Source organism: Magnolia sinica, chromosome 10 (assembly GCF_029962835.1).
Source record: "Magnolia sinica isolate HGM2019 chromosome 10, MsV1, whole genome shotgun sequence".
Lineage (NCBI taxonomy): Eukaryota > Viridiplantae > Streptophyta > Magnoliopsida > Magnoliales > Magnoliaceae > Magnolia > Magnolia sinica.
The window spans coordinates 86,054,160-86,063,743 of NC_080582.1; positions in this window are offsets into that span (position 1 = coordinate 86,054,160).

Genomic DNA, 9,584 nt, shown 5'->3' on the forward strand with positions numbered 1-9,584 from the left:
GCGGTGACTCCTCATATTTACATGGTTGCACTGAAATCTAGACCGTCCAAATCGCTGACCTAACCGATGGATGGAGCAAAATCAAAAAATTGCTCTGAGAAGATTATACTAGCCATCTGATTTTTAACCACCCATTTCATAGCCATTAATTAGATGTTTAGAGATTATTTCCTCAACAAGAATTTGAAGATAAAGGGTGGCAATGCAGCAGGATCAAGTTGAGTTGCTGAATAGCCAAGCACTACCAATTTACTAAATTGCCATAATTTACCAAACTGCTAACAATACAAGGGAAAGTAAAGGGTTAGGGTTTCTAGTGTGACCAACCATCTCAGATGATGACCTTGAGAGATTTGGATGAGGATAAGGCTACAGTTTAATGAAATATGTTTGATTTATTATCCTAGAATGTAAGGTTCTAATACCATATTAATTCAGAAAATTTGGAATGGATTTCTTCCTTATTATTTTCATTAATTTATAAAGAGTAAAATAATACAAAATTAATAAGTATATATAAGTAAATATGATAAAAAGTGTAAGGTAGTGTATAAAAGCACATAAATATATACACTAACATAGCGTAATATGGAAAGAGTTATTTAATTATATTTAGGTTAGGCTAGAGTATCTAAATAGGATATGTTACGGCCCCACTTAGGTTTAAGAATGGAATATGAAGCTAGGAGTATGCTTAGCCCACTGTAGATAAGCTAGTAAATAAATCATATAAACTTATTTATTTGGTTTAAGGTCTTATGTCAAGTCAAAGGTCGTTTCATGGATTGAATTTTGGACAATTGTGGATTTAAAATCTAAATATAAATAATTTTTTGTTTGATCACTAAATTATGGGTGGATTCGAATAAAGTAGGATTAAATCTTTAAAAATGCCAATCTTTGGCTTTTCTCTAAAATGTAAATTTAAATTTTGAGATTTTTTTATCCTCTTTATTTGACATAATGGTTAGCTCTTTCTCTCTTCCACCCTATCAAGTGACTCTTTTGAAAATTAAAGCTGCCTAACACAATATCTTTAACTTTTAAAGGATTGAAAGCTTGGATTGCTACATACAACTGATGAAATGAAAATCTCGCAATTGAAGATTTTCAAATCTAAGGCATCAGTCCAATTCATTAAAGAGACATGTAGACGGTTGAGTTGGGTTCAATCCATGTCTAACATATTTGTTTAAATGTCTAACTACTTTCAATAAATTTCAAAATAAAATTTTGGCAACAGAAAAGTAAACTATGAATGGGTTGATTGTAATCAAGTTGAAGCAAGTATCAGATACGTGGTTCCTAAAAGCATGATTTGCCTCCTCCTTTGAGATTAGGGATCGCTAGCAAGCTGCCGTTGAAGCGCTTACAACAAATCTTGTCTAATACCGTGTGCAACAATCATGAAGGGACCATAATAGGAAACTCAATTTTATCATGCAATTCATTTAATAAATAGGAGAAAGAGATAGTGTTTTGTTCTCATAATCAAGTTCATTTGATTTGCTTGTTGACGTTCTGAACCTAAAGGGATCCAAGTTATATAAATAGAGGGAATGGACTATGGTACTTGAGGCCATTAAGGATAAGAATGTTGTAAAAAAATAAAAAAGGGATAATGTTTTGTTAGTATAGTTGAGATCATTTGATTCAATTATTGATGCTCTAAATTCGAATGGATTCGATTTATATAAACCAACATCAATTTCTAATCATTCTCTATAATGGATGGATCAAACCGTTCTTACATAAGTGTGCCACTAACACACCCTCTATAGCCACATTGCCATGCCCGCAACCCAAGTTCTCTCCTACTTTTCTCCCAGTAATTTTTTCTTAACTTTATTTATTTAACTCCAAAAAACTTCCATTTCTGAACGACATGGGATAAAAAAAAACGTCACTTTTTAAAAAAGAATTTTGGTATGAAATAAAATTTTTAATTTGATTTTTTTTTTTTTAAAGCATAAATTATTCATTTTAAAGATACGAAAATTCTCAACAACTGGCCGAGGCCAACTTGCAACCTATATACGTCCGACCACGCCTCTCTCTAAAGCATGTCAAAAAAGCTTACGTGAGGCCACCATAGGCTTACATATGAATCACCATCATTTTTTAAACGGTGCAAAACTAACATTGAGTCTTACGCGTGATTAAGTAATGGGTTGCTATTTGATACTCTGTCTGAGTATGAAGTTTGATACACAGGGACTCAGAGTACTAGCTTAATCTAAACCAACTAAATTGTGGAAAGCGGGGTCTATAAATTACAAGATAGTAATCAGATTTGTTGAACGATCCTGATCTCTGATTCGTGTACACTTTCTTTATGAAATAAGATGCTTGGATGTCTTTAATTTTTAACCGTAGAATAATTGTCAAGAAATCTAATAATTTGATGATCAAATAAGACTGGTCTTTAATTTATAATGCATCTAAAATGATATTTATAATTTTGGACGGTTTATTTTGAAATTTGTATCCCACGTATGCAATTTATTAGCAATTTTTAACTGCCTGTGTATCATCCATCGCACTCCGCCAGAGTATCAAGTATTTATCCAAATAATAAAGGAGGATAAGATAAGAGACTAATGCCTGCGTTGTCATTTCGGAGATGTGGAGTGTCCGATCTTTCCATCTGGACCGTCCATTCGGCATAGTATGCTTAAATCGATTATTGAACTTTCTGCCACGAATTGTATGGGACCGTTTATTTTGGAGAACACGTGTGGATAAGATCCTCTGATCCTCCTGAGTCTTTGGACAGCAAATGATCAGGGCCACTACTAATTCGGATGAGGGGTATTTTGGTCATTTCATTTGAGGGCAGTTTATAAGTAATCACGACCGTGCAAGGAAGTTTAAGACCGTAAGGGTAGTTTGGTCATTTTTCATACATGGGCCGCCTCTTTTTCGCTGCTTAGGGTCGTACAAAAATCCCATTGATGGGATGATCCTTATCCATTCCAACTCAGGGCTTTGCTTTTCCAATCAACGGATGAGATTGTAAGGATTGAGTACTTCGACCTTGGTAGATGATAGCAGCCGTAGGAATTTACCCTTGGAATCGGGACAACTCACGTTTTTTCTTCTAACTGTCTAGATCCGGACAAGCACCCGCTTTTAAGGAGTCTTTCTACCTGTAAAAAATGCAACTAATGGTTCGGTGATCCAGACCATTGATCTGATGGGCCCCAATTTGGGAGATCTTTGGGACACGATCCATCCATGGTGGACCATGGACCCAATAGCCTAGATCAAGCTGATATATATATTTTCCCTTCATCCAAGTCTGTATGACCTAATCAACAGGTTAGATGTCAGATAACCATTATAGTGGTTTTTAACGGTGGACATTCAATCACTACTATTTTCTCATGGTGTGGTCCACCTGAGATTTATATCTACCTAAGTTTTGGAATCAAGCCCTAAAATTATCTTTCAAAATGGATAGACGGCGTGGATAAAACACAAACATCATGGTGGGGTCCACATAGCACCGACCACAAGCCATTTGGCTGATGGCAGCGTTACTAGCCAAACCGCATCCTTTCGGTTGCCCTTTCCACCTCCAGGGATCAAACGTCAGGCGTCAATACACACACTGTTTGATATTGTCCTCTCTGGGGTGGTCACTTAAAACCAATGGACCAGATCGTACAATTCCTCCACAATGAGAGGACAGGAAGGGATAGTTTGGTAATTTGACAAGATGAGATGAACTTCACGGTGGGGCTCCAGTAGTGGAAATGGGCTGTAAGTGGGCCCAGTGAAGGCAAGCCCAGCCCATTAATAGTGGGCCTCAAACTGGGCCAGCTCTGTTACTAAATGGACCAACATCTAGAAGTAAGCCAGGACCCGGCCCATCTCTAATCTTAGTGGGCCCACCTTTTGCTAGGATATGACGTCTACACATGTCCACGTCGCGAGAGAGACCTCTCAGCCGTCCGTAAGTGATTGGACCGAAATCTTGTACAACCTGTCGTAGGCGGCGCGTGCAACACTCAAGCTATGTGGGGCCCACAGCTATTTGTGTGGCATGTACTCCGCCCATTCAAAACTAGTTGAGCCACACCACAGGAAAATTGTAAAAAAGAAAAAAAGAAACCGCCTGAAGCATATATATTCAGAGGATGTGGTCCACCTGAGTTTTGGATCAGACTAACGTTGTGATTCGCCTGATGGACGGGTTGGATGGCGTATAAACATCCCATCCCCACTTGTCATGGATCGGTCCTAACATGAGGTACAGAAGCTGATGGACGGAGTGGATGCACAAACACAGGCCGAGGTGGGCCCACAGAGCTTTGGTGTTGCACGCTTTTCCTAAAACAGGTGTTGCAGAAAATTTCCTTCTCAGGATTTCAGCGATGAGATCTCATCCGTCGAACAGCATCCGGAGAAAGAAAGGGCATTTTTGGTAAAAGATATTAATGAGTAATACGTTCCTTGGCCTTTTATGAAGAAAGATTTGTATAGGTGATTGGTGTGACAATGGGACATAAATAGAAACATCAAGGTTATTTTGGTCATTAACGGATTGTGACGGTAGATAGGTATGCACTCAGGAAATGTACGTGTGGCTGAGATTTTAGTCAAATCGACATATATCCTGGGACCCACTTTAAATTGACCGTTGAATAGACATGTTGATTCATATCCTGACCGGGCCGTTGGTGGACATCTAGTTGACGGTTGAAATAAGAAATAGCCATGAGCAGAGGTTATAATGGTCCACTCAATCAAATTTCATGGTTAGGATCTATCCAAAACGGGGCCCACGGATTGGACGGTTTTATCTGAGTTAAGAGTATGCCACGTGTACAAGTTCTAAATGCATGCCTATGAACCATGATACACTACCAGAGTATCAAGACGGCTCCTTCTGGAGAAATATTTCTATAGAATTTGGGAGATCCACAAGCGTGTGGAAGTCTCACACATCCACACGCGGGATTATCTGTCATATGTGACCCTTGTGTGAGATCCGAGCTTTCTATCAAGTGACCTACAATCTTCACACTTCAGAAGGACAAAAAGATATCAAAATCAACCAATTTCTAGAAATAAATTCGTGACCGTTGAATTACTTTGTAAGTTTTGGCCCACCTGAGGAGCAACATTTCTGCAGAACATATAAGCATTAGTTAGAAACTAATGAAAAGCTCAGATCTCACACATGTTCTTTATATTTTCACGTATTCCCGCGTGTGGACTTGTACCGATCTACACGCGTGTAGAAATAGCAAGCATTTGAAGTTGTTGTGGTGTACAACAGTACAAGAAAGAGAAAGTAGGGCCGAGCATGTATCGTCGCTTGCGAGAGTAGTATTTATGCGTCTCTGTCGCTCGTACATGACATGGGGGAGCGGATTAGGTACGGCCCCAGCCTAACCAAAGATGGTGCGGCTCTTATCGTGAGGCTCACCTTGATGCATTTATTCTATATCCACACCGTCCAGACATTTTTTGAGAACATTTTAGATGATTATTCAAGAAATGAATCAGATATATATCTCAGTGGATCATAACATAGGAAATAGTATTGATTGACTATTAAAAACTTATTATGGGACACAAAAGTCTTGGATTAATATTATATTTGTATTTTCCAGTAATAAAGTTTTACGAAACATTCTCAACAGGTTGGATTTAAAATAAACATTATGAAAACATTACATTGGACCCAAGGAAGTTTTTAACGGTGGGGAGTTCATTCACCACTGTTTCCTAAAGTATGGACCATATGAGATTTGAATCTTCTTAATTTTGGTTTTACGCATTAAAATGATCTCTCAAAAATGATGGACGGTGTGGATATAGAATTCATACATCAAGGTGAGCCCCGCGGTAAGGGACTCACCGTCTTGTGTGAGGCCGGGGACTGACTTAAAGCGCTCGCGTGATATGGACCGTGCGTCCATGCATGCCTATTGTGCGCACTACTCAGTACGCACATGCAGAGAGAATATGTGATACTCTGGCTGCATATATCACTTGATACGCAGGCATATTGAAATTTTATGCGTGGCATAAGAATTTTTTGCACTTGTTTTTATAAATAAAACTATCAGATATTTTTCATTTTTAACTGTCCAATTATTGTCCAACAATCTGATATCGACATAATAAAATAATCGTGTTTTTTGGTTCATGATACATCTAAACTTTTAATACATGATTTGTACGGTCTAGTTGGACTTATTTGTATGCCACATGTGCAATTTTTAAGTAGTTTCCAAGTGCATGTGTATCATCTATCGATATCTGCCAGAGTATCAAAGATCTCTCAGTTGGATTTTACAGATGCATGGGAAGTTTTGCTTTGATTTGGAAATTGACCACTGTAAATGCCACCTTTTACCCGGCGTCTTTTCAAAGCACTCCAAACATTACTTTCCCAAAGTAAACTATTGTGTACGGACACACTATTTGCAGACGAAAATACCGTTGCGTTCACGGTGGCTAATACCAATAGCTACGGCTATAATTCGTAGCTATAGGTAGTGTATGTAAGGGTGTTTTCGTCTGCAAATAGTGTGTCCGTACAGAATGGTTTACTTTGGAAAAGTAATGTTTGGGAGCGCTTTCAAAAGACGCTGGGTAAAAGGTGGCATTTACAGTGGTCAATTTCTCTTCCTCTCTTTCATTCACATGCGTACACGGAACGTGCATACCACAAGCTCAGTGAGAAATGATCCATGCTCTCGCAAGCAAACGAAGTTATGGTGCTCCAGTTGCATCAGGACACTTGTACAGTCTAATCAATCTATCTTGACCGTCTACTAGGTTTGGAATACTTTCTATGTGTTAAAGTTACAAAATTGCACTGATGGAATGGTCTGATCCATCTGTAATATGATTCATTTTTAGCCATCCGTTTTCTAAGCCATGGATGGGATACTTAGGATTTTCTTCTAAAATTGATTCTTTGGAACTATAGCCAATCCATGATGTTCTCCAACAAATAGATTGATCAATTTATTGGTTGGGCCTATTTTCAAGAATGATGCACTAAAAATACTCCCACGTGGGAAAATGTCACTCATCCAATCTCTTGGCCCATTTCATGTTGAATGAGGACCACAGCTTCTCTTTTTACCCCCTGAACCACCTATAGGTGTACCTGATCAAAGGGTTAGGGATGAGCAATTTTTTAGACAGTTACCGTCAGCTGTGTATCTAGTTAGATCAATGGTTTGGATGAGTAAAAAAATGACCCAGATCCAACGGTTGTAGTAGATACTATCAAATTACAATAAGCAGGACGGCCTGTAGTAAACTTCGCTCTCCCAAGGCCTAGGTGGGATGGGATTAGTAGGGATTAGGTGGGATGGGATTCATCTGGTCCTGTGCCAATTCCACTCTGTTTGGAAGAATGGAAGAGGTTGGAATTGCAGGAAATAGAATTGCATTGGGTCCGTGCCAATTTCACTCAATGTTAGCAAGTTTTTGTAGGTCCCACTATGATGTGTGGGCTATATCCACACCATCCACCCATTTATCAAGATTATTTTAGAGCATGGGCCAAAAAATCAGGTAAATCTAATGCTCAAGTGGACCACACCATAGAAAGCAACGGGGATTGAATACTTACCACTGAAAACTTCTTTGGGGCCACATAAGTTTTGGATCTACCCCATTTTTAGGCCCATGCTATAAAATGAGGTTACAAAACAAACGAACAATTTAGATATAACAAGTGTGTTATTCTCAGTAATTTCAAATGATGGTGGGTATATCCATTCAATGTACCACCATATTATCAACAAAGCAGGGCATTGGTCTTATCCCATGGCAATAGGGGACAATCCCTGTCATGGATAATAATTATATTTTTTGAATCCCATCCCACCTAATCCCTTCTAATCCCACCGCCCAAACAGACCCTAACCTCCTAATAAAGAGCTGGCTCTTGGACTTGGTTATTTGATACTCCGGTAGAGTGTGATGGGCGATACACACGCACTCAGAAGTTATACACATGTCACGTAAACTCAGACTAAAATTCCAAGTCACAACACCTTCCTGAGGTTATCTTCAAAAGGTCACATTCCTTGAAAGATCCTAACCTCTGTTTAGTTTGCATCTATCTAATGAATTTGGACCGTTGAATACTTTTCATCTTGACTGTCCGTTAATTGTCCACGAATAACCAAGTTAGGAAATAAAATCTATATAACTTCTGAATTGCATCTCAAAAGTCTTGACGGTTTAATTCAAGTTACATACATGCCACGTATGCAATTTCATAGTGCCTGTGTATCAAACATCACACCCTACCAGAGTAAATGTTATGGAGGTGAGTGGGTGGAGAAGTTGGGAGGTAGCTGGAGCTAGTAGCATTGCTTCTTGATGCTTGACACGTGTCCAACATCCACTACACCTTCAATCAAGGACATCTTTATTTCACCTTTAAAAGGGCGTTTGGAGAAGCCTCTTTGCGGTGTGGATGTTCAAAGTATTTAGGTGGGCATCATAAAGGCTCTGTTTCACCTATTTTATTCGGACGTGGATTGCATACTGACCCTTCCAATAGCGACTCCTGCTGGGCGGTGCTCTGTGGGGCCCACGATGATGTATGTGTTTTGTTCGCGCCGTTCATCCATTTGCTGGATCATTTTAGGGCGTGAGCCCGGAATTCAGGCAACTCCAAATCTCAGATGGACCACACCAGAGGAAAAGGTGGTGATTGAACGCCCACCATTAAATACTTCTTTGGGGAGTTTTTAAGGGTGGGTGTTCAATCAAAGAAGTTTTTAATGGTGGGTGTTCAATTAGGATTGTTTTCCCGTGGGGTGGTCTACATAAGATTTGAATTTGCCTCGTTTTTGGGCTCATGCCCTAAAATAATGATCCAAAATGGATGGACGGCGTGGATTAACAGATACATAACAGTGGAGCCCACCGAGCACCGTCCAGTAGCGAGCTACTGGCACTGTCAGTATACAATCCGCGTTTGGAACGGTCGGCACACATCACTTATCCAAAACCGTCTATTAGCTCCGGCCAGCTACTGGACCAAACAAGAATTAAAATTTTAAATTTAAAAATTTTAAAAAATAAAAATAAAAATACACGGCAATCAGATGGTCCCAAACAATGGTGACTAGATCTATCTCCTCCGAACAATCTCATACGTCAATTTTGCATGCAGGTGAATGGTGAGTTCGAATCATCGAATTGCCTAGCCTAACGGATGGCCCAGATGAGCGATTGTAGCTTGATACGCATGCACTTAGAAATCCTAAACTCATATTTGTGGACACCTTTTAAAAAAAAAATTGAAAGAGGCCCATTGGCTATTATTCTTTTTGATCTGTCTAATAAAATTGTCCACAAATCTGACAGTGATATGACCACATAACTGCAATTTTGATGGGTTAATTTGTTTTACTTAGATGTAATGTGTGCAATTTAAGAGTCACACTCCGACTCGGCGTTCTCTTTCATAGAGATCTATTTATGTTTAGAAGAGTAAGGGATGAAGATGATAACAAACAAATAGATTGCTCAAATTCTGGATTGAACCTATTTTTACATAAACAATGTGGACCATCGATTTCATATCAAGT